The 14,279-nt window shown below is 54.9% G+C and overlaps 20 non-coding genes across 20 annotated transcripts; all 20 read left to right on the top strand.

Annotated features, from left to right (window-relative positions):
- Positions 1 to 4,957: 4,957 nt before the first annotated feature.
- On the top strand, positions 4,958 to 5,144 carry LOC140587071 (U2 spliceosomal RNA). Its single transcript, XR_011988827.1, has one exon. It is a non-coding gene; the product is annotated as a U2 spliceosomal RNA (small nuclear RNA).
- Positions 5,145 to 5,592: 448 nt separating this feature from the next.
- On the top strand, positions 5,593 to 5,706 carry LOC140587115 (U5 spliceosomal RNA). Its single transcript, XR_011988867.1, has one exon. It is a non-coding gene; the product is annotated as a U5 spliceosomal RNA (small nuclear RNA).
- A 195-nt stretch (positions 5,707 to 5,901) lies between these two features.
- LOC140587170 (U2 spliceosomal RNA) lies at positions 5,902 to 6,093 on the top strand. Its single transcript, XR_011988921.1, has one exon. It is a non-coding gene; the product is annotated as a U2 spliceosomal RNA (small nuclear RNA).
- Positions 6,094 to 6,520: 427 nt separating this feature from the next.
- LOC140587114 (U5 spliceosomal RNA) lies at positions 6,521 to 6,634 on the top strand. The gene has a single exon (XR_011988866.1). It is a non-coding gene; the product is annotated as a U5 spliceosomal RNA (small nuclear RNA).
- A 195-nt stretch (positions 6,635 to 6,829) lies between these two features.
- On the top strand, positions 6,830 to 7,021 carry LOC140587169 (U2 spliceosomal RNA). The gene has a single exon (XR_011988920.1). It is a non-coding gene; the product is annotated as a U2 spliceosomal RNA (small nuclear RNA).
- A 440-nt stretch (positions 7,022 to 7,461) lies between these two features.
- Positions 7,462 to 7,575, top strand: LOC140587113 (U5 spliceosomal RNA). Its single transcript, XR_011988865.1, has one exon. It is a non-coding gene; the product is annotated as a U5 spliceosomal RNA (small nuclear RNA).
- Positions 7,576 to 7,770: 195 nt separating this feature from the next.
- On the top strand, positions 7,771 to 7,962 carry LOC140587168 (U2 spliceosomal RNA). The gene has a single exon (XR_011988919.1). It is a non-coding gene; the product is annotated as a U2 spliceosomal RNA (small nuclear RNA).
- Positions 7,963 to 8,411: 449 nt separating this feature from the next.
- Positions 8,412 to 8,525, top strand: LOC140587112 (U5 spliceosomal RNA). The gene has a single exon (XR_011988864.1). It is a non-coding gene; the product is annotated as a U5 spliceosomal RNA (small nuclear RNA).
- A 195-nt stretch (positions 8,526 to 8,720) lies between these two features.
- LOC140587167 (U2 spliceosomal RNA) lies at positions 8,721 to 8,912 on the top strand. The gene has a single exon (XR_011988918.1). It is a non-coding gene; the product is annotated as a U2 spliceosomal RNA (small nuclear RNA).
- Positions 8,913 to 9,339: 427 nt separating this feature from the next.
- Positions 9,340 to 9,453, top strand: LOC140587111 (U5 spliceosomal RNA). The gene has a single exon (XR_011988863.1). It is a non-coding gene; the product is annotated as a U5 spliceosomal RNA (small nuclear RNA).
- Positions 9,454 to 9,648: 195 nt separating this feature from the next.
- Positions 9,649 to 9,840, top strand: LOC140587166 (U2 spliceosomal RNA). Its single transcript, XR_011988917.1, has one exon. It is a non-coding gene; the product is annotated as a U2 spliceosomal RNA (small nuclear RNA).
- Positions 9,841 to 10,281: 441 nt separating this feature from the next.
- LOC140587109 (U5 spliceosomal RNA) lies at positions 10,282 to 10,395 on the top strand. The gene has a single exon (XR_011988861.1). It is a non-coding gene; the product is annotated as a U5 spliceosomal RNA (small nuclear RNA).
- Positions 10,396 to 10,590: 195 nt separating this feature from the next.
- LOC140587165 (U2 spliceosomal RNA) lies at positions 10,591 to 10,782 on the top strand. The gene has a single exon (XR_011988916.1). It is a non-coding gene; the product is annotated as a U2 spliceosomal RNA (small nuclear RNA).
- A 431-nt stretch (positions 10,783 to 11,213) lies between these two features.
- On the top strand, positions 11,214 to 11,327 carry LOC140587108 (U5 spliceosomal RNA). The gene has a single exon (XR_011988860.1). It is a non-coding gene; the product is annotated as a U5 spliceosomal RNA (small nuclear RNA).
- A 195-nt stretch (positions 11,328 to 11,522) lies between these two features.
- LOC140587164 (U2 spliceosomal RNA) lies at positions 11,523 to 11,714 on the top strand. The gene has a single exon (XR_011988915.1). It is a non-coding gene; the product is annotated as a U2 spliceosomal RNA (small nuclear RNA).
- Positions 11,715 to 12,154: 440 nt separating this feature from the next.
- On the top strand, positions 12,155 to 12,268 carry LOC140587107 (U5 spliceosomal RNA). The gene has a single exon (XR_011988859.1). It is a non-coding gene; the product is annotated as a U5 spliceosomal RNA (small nuclear RNA).
- A 195-nt stretch (positions 12,269 to 12,463) lies between these two features.
- LOC140587163 (U2 spliceosomal RNA) lies at positions 12,464 to 12,655 on the top strand. The gene has a single exon (XR_011988914.1). It is a non-coding gene; the product is annotated as a U2 spliceosomal RNA (small nuclear RNA).
- Positions 12,656 to 13,099: 444 nt separating this feature from the next.
- Positions 13,100 to 13,213, top strand: LOC140587106 (U5 spliceosomal RNA). The gene has a single exon (XR_011988858.1). It is a non-coding gene; the product is annotated as a U5 spliceosomal RNA (small nuclear RNA).
- A 195-nt stretch (positions 13,214 to 13,408) lies between these two features.
- LOC140587162 (U2 spliceosomal RNA) lies at positions 13,409 to 13,600 on the top strand. Its single transcript, XR_011988913.1, has one exon. It is a non-coding gene; the product is annotated as a U2 spliceosomal RNA (small nuclear RNA).
- A 438-nt stretch (positions 13,601 to 14,038) lies between these two features.
- On the top strand, positions 14,039 to 14,152 carry LOC140587105 (U5 spliceosomal RNA). Its single transcript, XR_011988857.1, has one exon. It is a non-coding gene; the product is annotated as a U5 spliceosomal RNA (small nuclear RNA).
- The last annotated feature ends 127 nt before the right edge of the window (positions 14,153 to 14,279 follow it).

Here is a 14,279-nt window from a genome sequence, read left to right as displayed (position 1 = left end):
CGCCCGGACGCTAATGGGGCGGGCGGTTTTAGTCATCCCCCAGCCTATTTTAATCTACAGGGCAATAAGGCTTACTTGTTTTATTCCGGACAGCCTCCCTTCTGCCGACAGTGTCACACCTTTGGACATACTCTGGAGGGATGCGCCAACCTGCGCTGCCGCAACTGCCTGGAGCCGGGGCACATGGCCAGGGACTGCAAGGGCCCCCGTCGCTGCATCCACTGCAACGGTGAGGACCATCTGGCTCGTTCCTGCCCCCAACGGAAAACGTCATACGCCGACGCTCTGTTAGGCAGCAGAGCTGTCGGCAAGGAGAGTGGTGGGGGAGCGCAAGCCCCCACGTCCGGGCAGGAACAGTCGGCGGCGGGGGCAGGAGGAGATGCCCTGGCCGAGGTGGAGGAGGCCCCAGCGACAGCGACTGCAATGCAGGAGGGGTCTCCAGTCCTGGCTCCAGGTGTCAGCAGCAGGAGGAGAAAGAGCGGCGCATCCCCCCGGAGGAGGAAGAAGAGCAGAAGGGAGGCACAACCCGACGCATCCAGCCCTCCGGCTGCCACCTTGCCAGCAGTGGCGGCCGGGGACCAAGGCCGAGAGAGTCCCCCCTCCCCGACATTGGGGGCCCCCCATCTGGTGTGGGACTTGGGACAGTCCCCTGCGCCCCCCCAGGAGTACAGCAGTGTGCAGGACAAAGCAAATGAACAGGAGTACCTGGGGGGGCTGGAACTGGGGGGCCTTTTGGGTTTGACTGAGGAGGGGGGGCAGTAATGCGGTATTGTTTTTAATGGCTGGCTTTTATTATTTTAGTGTGTTGTTTGTAATTGTATTTTACCTTTTTAACATTTCATGGCCAATTTTAATATTGTCACCTTGAATGTCAGGGGTTTGAGGAACGTTTTAAAGCGCACATCTGTTTTTAATCAGCTGGCATCTTCTCCCTTCAGCATTTGTTTTCTGCAGGAAGTCCACCTCCGGGACCAGCGGGACGAGGCTCTCTTTTCACGACAATGGAAGAGGGGTAGATCCTACTGGAGCGTAGGTGGTGTCCACTCCTCAGGCGTCGGGATCCTTTTTGGCGACCGCGCCTTTGAAGAAGTAAGATCGTTTACCGTTCTTCAAGGTAGGGTTTTGGGGGTGGACGCCACATGGAGGGGACAGCGCCTCCGGGCCATATGTGTCTACGCTCCAGTGGAGGCCTCGTCCCGTATAACTCTCTTTGAAGAGTTGTCCCCGTTCTGTGTCACAGATCGACACTTGATTTTAGGAGGGGACTTTAACATCTCGTTGGAGGGTAGACAGGATGTCAGCTCTGGGCACTTTCGCCATTTTATTCGTTCCTTTAAACTTGTTGATGGTTTTAAGATATGCAACCCCAGCATGCCGGGCTTCACCTGGCACAATAGTCGCGGAGCCAGCAGTCGCATCGACTATATTTTAGCCTCACCCCCCGTTGTTTTTAAAAAGGTGTCCCTCTCCCCACAGTGGCCCACTGACCACTTGGCAGTGGAGGCCACTGTTTCCATAGACGCCCCTGAATATGGGGGTGGCTATTGGAAAATGAACCTGCAGATCCTGGAGGAGAGCGATTTTAGACACCTTTTTTTAGATCACTTTTCCGAGTGGCAGAAGGACAAGCCTACCTTCCCCTCCGTGGCCGAATGGTGGGAGAGTGTGAAGGACAGGATCCGAACCTTCTCCATGCAGTACAGCAAGCAGCGCAGGATGGAGAAGAAATTCTCCATTCTGCAGCTGGAGAGAAGGTTGCGGGATGAATACGCCGCTCACAACAGCGGGGGCACCATCGACCACGAGCGACTGCTTGATATAAAGGGTGAGCTGAGGCGCCTGCATGCACAGGCTGCCTCGGCTCAAATGCTCCGCGACAGAATGTTCTTTTTGGAAAACAATGAAAAGTGCAATACTCATTTTTTCCAGAGAGCCAGGGAAGCCCGGGAGGAGAAGACCTTCGACTCTCTCCGGGCCTTAAACGGCGAAACGGTAACAATAACATCAGACATGCTGGAGGTTGCTAAATTGTTTTATCACAATCTTTTTAAGGTTAGGGACACGGACCCGGTTGCAGGGGAGCGGTTCCTAGACAACATCTCACCTTGCCTTCCCAGTGACATTCGTGACGGCTTAGAAGCCCCCATCACCTTGGCCGAGCTGACCGCAGTGCTTGGCAAGATGAACCGCCGCAAGGTACCGGGCCTTGATGGGCTCCCGGTGGAATTTTATTCCACTTTTTGGGATGTCCTCGGGCCGGAATTACTGCAGGTTGTAGAGGACGTTCAGCGCCGGGGTTTGCTCACTAGGAGCATGAGGTCAGGGGTTCTTTCTTTGTTGCACAAGAAGGGTGATCGTGCCGACCTTGGCAACTGGAGGCCCCTGACCATGCTTTGTGTAGACACAAAGCTCATCGCAAAGACCCTTACAGAACGCCTGAAGAAGGCCATGGCTCATCTGGTTCACAGCGATCAGACGTGTGGAGTACCGGGTCGATCGGCGACGTGGAACCTCCATCTCATCCGCGACGCCATCGCCTGGGTGGAGGACAGGAACCTCCCTCTCCTGCTGGTCAGCTTGGACCAGGAGAAAGCCTTCGACCGGGTAGATCACCGCTTCCTGTTTCAAGTATTGGGTAAGTTTGGCTTTGGACCCAATTACCTGGGGTGGTTACACACTTTGTATAACGAAGTTGGGAGCCATGTTGTTATCAATGGCTTCCTGAGTGACTTGGTGCCCCAGCTGAGTGGAGTGAGGCAGGGATGTCCCCTCTCCCCCCTCCTCTACGCGCTCTATATAGAGCCACTGGCGTGCGCCATTCGCGCCCACCCCGGGGTCGATGGCCTTCTTATCCCAGGAAGTCGGGGGAAAACTGTTAAACTGACCCAGTACGCAGACGACACCACCCTTTTCGTCTGCTCGGATCAGTCTCTCGGTCATGCCATGAGCCTTGTTCATGCGTTCGGTAGGGCCTCCGGCGCGACGCTCAACCTCAGTAAGTCGGTGGCCAAGTATTTCGGCAGCTGGAAGGCGAGGGAGGGCGTCGCAGGGGGTCTCACCCTCTGTGACGGACCTCTCAAAGTGTTGGGGGTCAACTTCCTTTCGGATGGTGCCGCCCGTTTGAACTGGGAGGAGCGGTTGGCGATCGCCAGGCGGAAGATCGGACTGTGGAAGTCCAGGTCCCTGTCCTTCCAAGGTAAGGTTTTAGCCTTAAAAGTGGATATTCTTCCCACCCTGCTCTACCTTGCACATGTGTACCCTTTGCCCCGCTTCATGCGCAGAGGCCTGACGAGAGACGTTTTCAACCTCGTCTGGGGGGGCAGGTACGAGTACGTGCGTAGGGAAGTGATGTATCTCGGAAAGGACAGTGGGGGGAGGGATGTTATTGACTTTCCTCTCAAGCTTGACTGCCTGTTCTTCTCGCAGCTCTGCACGCGCCTGGCAGCTCCCCTCGAGCACCCCCATCAGCACTTTGTGCGTCTGTGGCTGGCTCTCCCCATGAGACGCCTGGTGGCGTCGTGGACCAACCTCGGCCCCAAGGCTGAGACCCTGCCGGCCCATTACAGCCACGCTGTCAAGTGGAGTAAGTTTTTTCCGGCAGGTGTCAAGACAGAGGCCTTGACCAAGCATAGAGCGCTTTATAGGGCTTTGCTTGGTCATAGGGAGACTCGGGCCATGCTGGGCCTGGAGGAAGGCACATGGGCGAGAATCCAGCCTAAGGGTTTGGATCACAGGCTGCAGGACCTGAACTGGCAGTGCCTTCATGGTAAGCTGCCAGTCAGGGACGTCTTACATAGGCATAAGCTGACCAGACACCCCCGCTGCCCCAGGCCCGAGTGCAGCGAGGATGAGACCATCAGGCACGTGTTTTGGGACTGTGGGCATGCACAGAGAGTTTGGGGGTTGGTAGCGGGCCTGTGTGGACGTGTGGACCCGCAGCCCGGTCTGACCTACGACAAGGTGTTGAAGGGGTGGGACCCCAAGCTCCATAACCCCTTCGGCCCCTGGATGTGGCTGCTGGTCAGCATTACCAAGCGAGAGCTGTGGAATGCCAGGACCGCGCTCATCCGCAGAGGGGTTCATCTGGAGGCACAAGGGGTGTTCCGTAAAATCCGGGCCGACTTGGGTTTCAGGATGGAGACTGACGTCATCCAGCGGGGCTACCACGAGGCCAAGGAGAGGTGGAAGGGCCTCTTTTGGCTTTAGCCCCGTTTCGTTTAGGTGGTGACGCTCCATTCTACAGGGTGGACATGACGCACCTTTCTGGAGCACACAGAAGGTACTTTGGGTTTTAGGTGAGTGTGCTTTGTTTTTTTTGTGCGTGTGTTGTATTTTAAATACTTTTTTAATAATTGCATGTACAGAATTTATTGTGCACTACTGGTTGATCACTTTTAGCACGTATTTATTAATATTAACATTATCTATTAACATTTTAATCTATTTGGTGTGCTTTGTTTCTGTGATTAACCGTATTTTATGCCCGAAGTCTCAGATTTTATGTGTGTGGATGGTGTATAACCCTGTTTTAACCCGACCCTTGTGTTTGAAATTTGTGGTCTGTGGGTCTGTTCCTCTTTTAAGGTTTTAACCTTTTAATGGCTTGCATTTGAGGTGACATTTTATTTGTAGAAATGGCCAGATGAATGTAATTAAAGGGTAAATGTGTGTAATTTTAATTGTTGATTTTATTACTGTTTTGATTATTTTATGGTATATAGTTCTGCATAATTTGTTTGTTTAATACTGTTTTAATATGTCTTATTATTATGATTCTATTGAATTGCCATTGATGTGTATTATGTTAAAAATTTCAACCTTTTACATTGTTGTAATATTTGTTTATGATGTATGCTGGAAAGGTTGTTTTAATATGCATGGATGACGATGCCAATTTTAAAAGTGTAGGTTTGATGTTTATATGTTTTGATCAGGTGTGTTGATTTAAATGATGTGCAGAACTGTTTAATAAAGTATGGAAAAAAAAAAATCTGTTCTTATCAGTTTAATATCTGATACGTCCCCCATGGAGGGGACCACATATTAAACGGATTTTTGGAACAGGGAGCCGGAAGTGGGGCTTGCCCCGTCCGCTCCACGCATCGACCCGGTATTGCAGTGCTTCCGGGAATGGTGCACCTCTACTGCCCCCTGTTGTCGAAAGGCAGAACTGACTGACTGACTGACTGACTGACTGACTGACTGACTGACTGACTGACTGACTGACTGAGTGAGTGAGTGAGTGACTAATAGACTGAGTGCTGTGAGGGGGGGGGCCCTGTCTGTGCGTGGCCCCCGTTTCCCGCCGTTTTTCTTTTTTTTTTTTTTTTTTTTTTTTTTTTTTTTTTAAAGGAAGGTGACACACTGTTTGTGCGGTGGACAGCTGCGCTGAGGTAAGGCATGATGTCATCTTTGCCTTTTGAATTTCCCCTCATGTTTGTTAAAATGATTGCTGTCTTTTGAGAGGACAGGAGGACAGGGAGGAGTCGGGGCCCCGAGGACGGCGGCTGCGACGCCCCTGGGCATTCTACTCCGAGCGGGGGCGTCACGCAGGCCCGGCTAACGGCGACGGGCTTGGCGGCGGCCCCATATCGACTCGGGTCTCTCTTCATCCCGTATAAATCTTTCGCCTTTTACTAAAGATTTCCGTGGAGAGGGATAGCGATGAGTTCATGGTATTTTTGGAGGCTCTGCCCAAGCAGAGCTGCACTGCTGCTGTCAAAGGAAGACTGGGCCCGGCTTAGCGGCTGGCGTTAGGTGCCCGGTGGCGCGGCTGTGGTCTCCCTGGATCACGCGTGGACTCGCCGGGCGACACCTGCCAGAGGGGCTGGTGAGGGCTGAGCCGCGCCAGCTCCGTCGGCATCCCGCATGCCGGCGCCCGGCGGGGCGCAATTTGTGGGTATCGCTTCTCGGCCTTTTGGCTAAGATCAAGTGTAGTATCTGTTCTTATCAGTTTAATATCTGATACGTCCCCCATGGAGGGGACCACATATTAAACGGATTTTTGGAACAGGGAGCCGGAAGTGGGGCTTGCCCCGTCCGCTCCACGCATCGACCCGGTATTGCAGTGCTTCCGGGAATGGTGCACCTCTACTGCCCCCTGTTGTCGAAAGGCAGAACTGACTGACTGACTGACTGACTGACTGACTGACTGACTGAGTGAGTGAGTGAGTGACTAATAGACTGAGTGCTGTGAGGGGGGGGGCCCTGTCTGTGCGTGGCCCCCGTTTCCCGCCGTTTTTCTTTTTTTTTTTTTTTTTTTTTTTTTTTTTTTTTAAAGGAAGGTGACACACTGTTTGTGCGGTGGACAGCTGCGCTGAGGTAAGGCATGATGTCATCTTTGCCTTTTGAATTTCCCCTCATGTTTGTTAAAATGATTGCTGTCTTTTGAGAGGACAGGAGGACAGGGAGGAGTCGGGGCCCCGAGGACGGCGGCTGCGACGCCCCTGGGCATTCTACTCCGAGCGGGGGCGTCACGCAGGCCCGGCTAACGGCGACGGGCTTGGCGGCGGCCCCATATCGACTCGGGTCTCTCTTCATCCCGTATAAATCTTTCGCCTTTTACTAAAGATTTCCGTGGAGAGGGATAGCGATGAGTTCATGGTATTTTTGGAGGCTCTGCCCAAGCAGAGCTGCACTGCTGCTGTCAAAGGAAGACTGGGCCCGGCTTAGCGGCTGGCGTTAGGTGCCCGGTGGCGCGGCTGTGGTCTCCCTGGATCACGCGTGGACTCGCCGGGCGACACCTGCCAGAGGGGCTGGTGAGGGCTGAGCCGCGCCAGCTCCGTCGGCATCCCGCATGCCGGCGCCCGGCGGGGCGCAATTTGTGGGTATCGCTTCTCGGCCTTTTGGCTAAGATCAAGTGTAGTATCTGTTCTTATCAGTTTAATATCTGATACGTCCCCCATGGAGGGGACCACATATTAAACGGATTTTTGGAACAGGGAGCCGGAAGTGGGGCTTGCCCCGTCCGCTCCACGCATCGACCCGGTATTGCAGTGCTTCCGGGAATGGTGCACCTCTACTGCCCCCTGTTGTCGAAAGGCAGAACTGACTGACTGACTGACTGACTGACTGACTGACTGACTGACTGACTGACTGAGTGAGTGAGTGAGTGACTAATAGACTGAGTGCTGTGAGGGGGGGGGCCCTGTCTGTGCGTGGCCCCCGTTTCCCGCCGTTTTTCTTTTTTTTTTTTTTTTTTTTTTTTTTTTTTTTTTAAAGGAAGGTGACACACTGTTTGTGCGGTGGACAGCTGCGCTGAGGTAAGGCATGATGTCATCTTTGCCTTTTGAATTTCCCCTCATGTTTGTTAAAATGATTGCTGTCTTTTGAGAGGACAGGAGGACAGGGAGGAGTCGGGGCCCCGAGGACGGCGGCTGCGACGCCCCTGGGCATTCTACTCCGAGCGGGGGCGTCACGCAGGCCCGGCTAACGGCGACGGGCTTGGCGGCGGCCCCATATCGACTCGGGTCTCTCTTCATCCCGTATAAATCTTTCGCCTTTTACTAAAGATTTCCGTGGAGAGGGATAGCGATGAGTTCATGGTATTTTTGGAGGCTCTGCCCAAGCAGAGCTGCACTGCTGCTGTCAAAGGAAGACTGGGCCCGGCTTAGCGGCTGGCGTTAGGTGCCCGGTGGCGCGGCTGTGGTCTCCCTGGATCACGCGTGGACTCGCCGGGCGACACCTGCCAGAGGGGCTGGTGAGGGCTGAGCCGCGCCAGCTCCGTCGGCATCCCGCATGCCGGCGCCCGGCGGGGCGCAATTTGTGGGTATCGCTTCTCGGCCTTTTGGCTAAGATCAAGTGTAGTATCTGTTCTTATCAGTTTAATATCTGATACGTCCCCCATGGAGGGGACCACATATTAAACGGATTTTTGGAACAGGGAGCCGGAAGTGGGGCTTGCCCCGTCCGCTCCACGCATCGACCCGGTATTGCAGTGCTTCCGGGAATGGTGCACCTCTACTGCCCCCTGTTGTCGAAAGGCAGAACTGACTGACTGACTGACTGACTGACTGACTGACTGACTGACTGACTGACTGACTGACTGAGTGAGTGAGTGAGTGACTAATAGACTGAGTGCTGTGAGGGGGGGGGCCCTGTCTGTGCGTGGCCCCCGTTTCCCGCCGTTTTTCTTTTTTTTTTTTTTTTTTTTTTTTTTTTTTTTTTTAAAGGAAGGTGACACACTGTTTGTGCGGTGGACAGCTGCGCTGAGGTAAGGCATGATGTCATCTTTGCCTTTTGAATTTCCCCTCATGTTTGTTAAAATGATTGCTGTCTTTTGAGAGGACAGGAGGACAGGGAGGAGTCGGGGCCCCGAGGACGGCGGCTGCGACGCCCCTGGGCATTCTACTCCGAGCGGGGGCGTCACGCAGGCCCGGCTAACGGCGACGGGCTTGGCGGCGGCCCCATATCGACTCGGGTCTCTCTTCATCCCGTATAAATCTTTCGCCTTTTACTAAAGATTTCCGTGGAGAGGGATAGCGATGAGTTCATGGTATTTTTGGAGGCTCTGCCCAAGCAGAGCTGCACTGCTGCTGTCAAAGGAAGACTGGGCCCGGCTTAGCGGCTGGCGTTAGGTGCCCGGTGGCGCGGCTGTGGTCTCCCTGGATCACGCGTGGACTCGCCGGGCGACACCTGCCAGAGGGGCTGGTGAGGGCTGAGCCGCGCCAGCTCCGTCGGCATCCCGCATGCCGGCGCCCGGCGGGGCGCAATTTGTGGGTATCGCTTCTCGGCCTTTTGGCTAAGATCAAGTGTAGTATCTGTTCTTATCAGTTTAATATCTGATACGTCCCCCATGGAGGGGACCACATATTAAACGGATTTTTGGAACAGGGAGCCGGAAGTGGGGCTTGCCCCGTCCGCTCCACGCATCGACCCGGTATTGCAGTGCTTCCGGGAATGGTGCACCTCTACTGCCCCCTGTTGTCGAAAGGCAGAACTGACTGACTGACTGACTGACTGACTGACTGACTGACTGAGTGAGTGAGTGAGTGACTAATAGACTGAGTGCTGTGAGGGGGGGGGCCCTGTCTGTGCGTGGCCCCCGTTTCCCGCCGTTTTTCTTTTTTTTTTTTTTTTTTTTTTTTTTTTTTTTTAAAGGAAGGTGACACACTGTTTGTGCGGTGGACAGCTGCGCTGAGGTAAGGCATGATGTCATCTTTGCCTTTTGAATTTCCCCTCATGTTTGTTAAAATGATTGCTGTCTTTTGAGAGGACAGGAGGACAGGGAGGAGTCGGGGCCCCGAGGACGGCGGCTGCGACGCCCCTGGGCATTCTACTCCGAGCGGGGGCGTCACGCAGGCCCGGCTAACGGCGACGGGCTTGGCGGCGGCCCCATATCGACTCGGGTCTCTCTTCATCCCGTATAAATCTTTCGCCTTTTACTAAAGATTTCCGTGGAGAGGGATAGCGATGAGTTCATGGTATTTTTGGAGGCTCTGCCCAAGCAGAGCTGCACTGCTGCTGTCAAAGGAAGACTGGGCCCGGCTTAGCGGCTGGCGTTAGGTGCCCGGTGGCGCGGCTGTGGTCTCCCTGGATCACGCGTGGACTCGCCGGGCGACACCTGCCAGAGGGGCTGGTGAGGGCTGAGCCGCGCCAGCTCCGTCGGCATCCCGCATGCCGGCGCCCGGCGGGGCGCAATTTGTGGGTATCGCTTCTCGGCCTTTTGGCTAAGATCAAGTGTAGTATCTGTTCTTATCAGTTTAATATCTGATACGTCCCCCATGGAGGGGACCACATATTAAACGGATTTTTGGAACAGGGAGCCGGAAGTGGGGCTTGCCCCGTCCGCTCCACGCATCGACCCGGTATTGCAGTGCTTCCGGGAATGGTGCACCTCTACTGCCCCCTGTTGTCGAAAGGCAGAACTGACTGACTGACTGACTGACTGACTGACTGACTGACTGACTGACTGACTGAGTGAGTGAGTGAGTGACTAATAGACTGAGTGCTGTGAGGGGGGGGGCCCTGTCTGTGCGTGGCCCCCGTTTCCCGCCGTTTTTCTTTTTTTTTTTTTTTTTTTTTTTTTTTTTTTTTTTAAAGGAAGGTGACACACTGTTTGTGCGGTGGACAGCTGCGCTGAGGTAAGGCATGATGTCATCTTTGCCTTTTGAATTTCCCCTCATGTTTGTTAAAATGATTGCTGTCTTTTGAGAGGACAGGAGGACAGGGAGGAGTCGGGGCCCCGAGGACGGCGGCTGCGACGCCCCTGGGCATTCTACTCCGAGCGGGGGCGTCACGCAGGCCCGGCTAACGGCGACGGGCTTGGCGGCGGCCCCATATCGACTCGGGTCTCTCTTCATCCCGTATAAATCTTTCGCCTTTTACTAAAGATTTCCGTGGAGAGGGATAGCGATGAGTTCATGGTATTTTTGGAGGCTCTGCCCAAGCAGAGCTGCACTGCTGCTGTCAAAGGAAGACTGGGCCCGGCTTAGCGGCTGGCGTTAGGTGCCCGGTGGCGCGGCTGTGGTCTCCCTGGATCACGCGTGGACTCGCCGGGCGACACCTGCCAGAGGGGCTGGTGAGGGCTGAGCCGCGCCAGCTCCGTCGGCATCCCGCATGCCGGCGCCCGGCGGGGCGCAATTTGTGGGTATCGCTTCTCGGCCTTTTGGCTAAGATCAAGTGTAGTATCTGTTCTTATCAGTTTAATATCTGATACGTCCCCCATGGAGGGGACCACATATTAAACGGATTTTTGGAACAGGGAGCCGGAAGTGGGGCTTGCCCCGTCCGCTCCACGCATCGACCCGGTATTGCAGTGCTTCCGGGAATGGTGCACCTCTACTGCCCCCTGTTGTCGAAAGGCAGAACTGACTGACTGACTGACTGACTGACTGACTGACTGACTGACTGAGTGAGTGAGTGAGTGACTAATAGACTGAGTGCTGTGAGGGGGGGGGCCCTGTCTGTGCGTGGCCCCCGTTTCCCGCCGTTTTTCTTTTTTTTTTTTTTTTTTTTTTTTTTTTTTTTTAAAGGAAGGTGACACACTGTTTGTGCGGTGGACAGCTGCGCTGAGGTAAGGCATGATGTCATCTTTGCCTTTTGAATTTCCCCTCATGTTTGTTAAAATGATTGCTGTCTTTTGAGAGGACAGGAGGACAGGGAGGAGTCGGGGCCCCGAGGACGGCGGCTGCGACGCCCCTGGGCATTCTACTCCGAGCGGGGGCGTCACGCAGGCCCGGCTAACGGCGACGGGCTTGGCGGCGGCCCCATATCGACTCGGGTCTCTCTTCATCCCGTATAAATCTTTCGCCTTTTACTAAAGATTTCCGTGGAGAGGGATAGCGATGAGTTCATGGTATTTTTGGAGGCTCTGCCCAAGCAGAGCTGCACTGCTGCTGTCAAAGGAAGACTGGGCCCGGCTTAGCGGCTGGCGTTAGGTGCCCGGTGGCGCGGCTGTGGTCTCCCTGGATCACGCGTGGACTCGCCGGGCGACACCTGCCAGAGGGGCTGGTGAGGGCTGAGCCGCGCCAGCTCCGTCGGCATCCCGCATGCCGGCGCCCGGCGGGGCGCAATTTGTGGGTATCGCTTCTCGGCCTTTTGGCTAAGATCAAGTGTAGTATCTGTTCTTATCAGTTTAATATCTGATACGTCCCCCATGGAGGGGACCACATATTAAACGGATTTTTGGAACAGGGAGCCGGAAGTGGGGCTTGCCCCGTCCGCTCCACGCATCGACCCGGTATTGCAGTGCTTCCGGGAATGGTGCACCTCTACTGCCCCCTGTTGTCGAAAGGCAGAACTGACTGACTGACTGACTGACTGACTGACTGACTGACTGACTGACTGACTGAGTGAGTGAGTGAGTGACTAATAGACTGAGTGCTGTGAGGGGGGGGGCCCTGTCTGTGCGTGGCCCCCGTTTCCCGCCGTTTTTCTTTTTTTTTTTTTTTTTTTTTTTTTTTTTTTTTTAAAGGAAGGTGACACACTGTTTGTGCGGTGGACAGCTGCGCTGAGGTAAGGCATGATGTCATCTTTGCCTTTTGAATTTCCCCTCATGTTTGTTAAAATGATTGCTGTCTTTTGAGAGGACAGGAGGACAGGGAGGAGTCGGGGCCCCGAGGACGGCGGCTGCGACGCCCCTGGGCATTCTACTCCGAGCGGGGGCGTCACGCAGGCCCGGCTAACGGCGACGGGCTTGGCGGCGGCCCCATATCGACTCGGGTCTCTCTTCATCCCGTATAAATCTTTCGCCTTTTACTAAAGATTTCCGTGGAGAGGGATAGCGATGAGTTCATGGTATTTTTGGAGGCTCTGCCCAAGCAGAGCTGCACTGCTGCTGTCAAAGGAAGACTGGGCCCGGCTTAGCGGCTGGCGTTAGGTGCCCGGTGGCGCGGCTGTGGTCTCCCTGGATCACGCGTGGACTCGCCGGGCGACACCTGCCAGAGGGGCTGGTGAGGGCTGAGCCGCGCCAGCTCCGTCGGCATCCCGCATGCCGGCGCCCGGCGGGGCGCAATTTGTGGGTATCGCTTCTCGGCCTTTTGGCTAAGATCAAGTGTAGTATCTGTTCTTATCAGTTTAATATCTGATACGTCCCCCATGGAGGGGACCACATATTAAACGGATTTTTGGAACAGGGAGCCGGAAGTGGGGCTTGCCCCGTCCGCTCCACGCATCGACCCGGTATTGCAGTGCTTCCGGGAATGGTGCACCTCTACTGCCCCCTGTTGTCGAAAGGCAGAACTGACTGACTGACTGACTGACTGACTGACTGACTGACTGACTGACTGACTGACTGAGTGAGTGAGTGAGTGACTAATAGACTGAGTGCTGTGAGGGGGGGGGCCCTGTCTGTGCGTGGCCCCCGTTTCCCGCCGTTTTTCTTTTTTTTTTTTTTTTTTTTTTTTTTTTTTTTTTAAAGGAAGGTGACACACTGTTTGTGCGGTGGACAGCTGCGCTGAGGTAAGGCATGATGTCATCTTTGCCTTTTGAATTTCCCCTCATGTTTGTTAAAATGATTGCTGTCTTTTGAGAGGACAGGAGGACAGGGAGGAGTCGGGGCCCCGAGGACGGCGGCTGCGACGCCCCTGGGCATTCTACTCCGAGCGGGGGCGTCACGCAGGCCCGGCTAACGGCGACGGGCTTGGCGGCGGCCCCATATCGACTCGGGTCTCTCTTCATCCCGTATAAATCTTTCGCCTTTTACTAAAGATTTCCGTGGAGAGGGATAGCGATGAGTTCATGGTATTTTTGGAGGCTCTGCCCAAGCAGAGCTGCACTGCTGCTGTCAAAGGAAGACTGGGCCCGGCTTAGCGGCTGGCGTTAGGTGCCCGGTGGCGCGGCTGTGGTCTCCCTGGATCACGCGTGGACTCGCCGGGCGACACCTGCCAGAGGGGCTGGTGAGGGCTGAGCCGCGCCAGCTCCGTCGGCATCCCGCATGCCGGCGCCCGGCGGGGCGCAATTTGTGGGTATCGCTTCTCGGCCTTTTGGCTAAGATCAAGTGTAGTATCTGTTCTTATCAGTTTAATATCTGATACGTCCCCCATGGAGGGGACCACATATTAAACGGATTTTTGGAACAGGGAGCCGGAAGTGGGGCTTGCCCCGTCCGCTCCACGCATCGACCCGGTATTGCAGTGCTTCCGGGAATGGTGCACCTCTACTGCCCCCTGTTGTCGAAAGGCAGAACTGACTGACTGACTGACTGACTGACTGACTGACTGACTGACTGACTGACTGAGTGAGTGAGTGAGTGACTAATAGACTGAGTGCTGTGAGGGGGGGGGCCCTGTCTGTGCGTGGCCCCCGTTTCCCGCCGTTTTTCTTTTTTTTTTTTTTTTTTTTTTTTTTTTTTTTAAAGGAAGGTGACACACTGTTTGTGCGGTGGACAGCTGCGCTGAGGTAAGGCATGATGTCATCTTTGCCTTTTGAATTTCCCCTCATGTTTGTTAAAATGATTGCTGTCTTTTGAGAGGACAGGAGGACAGGGAGGAGTCGGGGCCCCGAGGACGGCGGCTGCGACGCCCCTGGGCATTCTACTCCGAGCGGGGGCGTCACGCAGGCCCGGCTAACGGCGACGGGCTTGGCGGCGGCCCCATATCGACTCGGGTCTCTCTTCATCCCGTATAAATCTTTCGCCTTTTACTAAAGATTTCCGTGGAGAGGGATAGCGATGAGTTCATGGTATTTTTGGAGGCTCTGCCCAAGCAGAGCTGCACTGCTGCTGTCAAAGGAAGACTGGGCCCGGCTTAGCGGCTGGCGTTAGGTGCCCGGTGGCGCGGCTGTGGTCTCCCTGGATCACGCGTGGACTCGCCGGGCGACACCTGCCAGAGGGGCTGGTG

This window comes from Paramormyrops kingsleyae, unplaced genomic scaffold (genome assembly GCF_048594095.1).
Source record: "Paramormyrops kingsleyae isolate MSU_618 unplaced genomic scaffold, PKINGS_0.4 ups145, whole genome shotgun sequence".
In the NCBI taxonomy this organism is placed as follows: Eukaryota; Metazoa; Chordata; class Actinopteri; order Osteoglossiformes; family Mormyridae; genus Paramormyrops; species Paramormyrops kingsleyae.
This window is presented reverse-complemented; position numbering and strand designations above follow the sequence as displayed.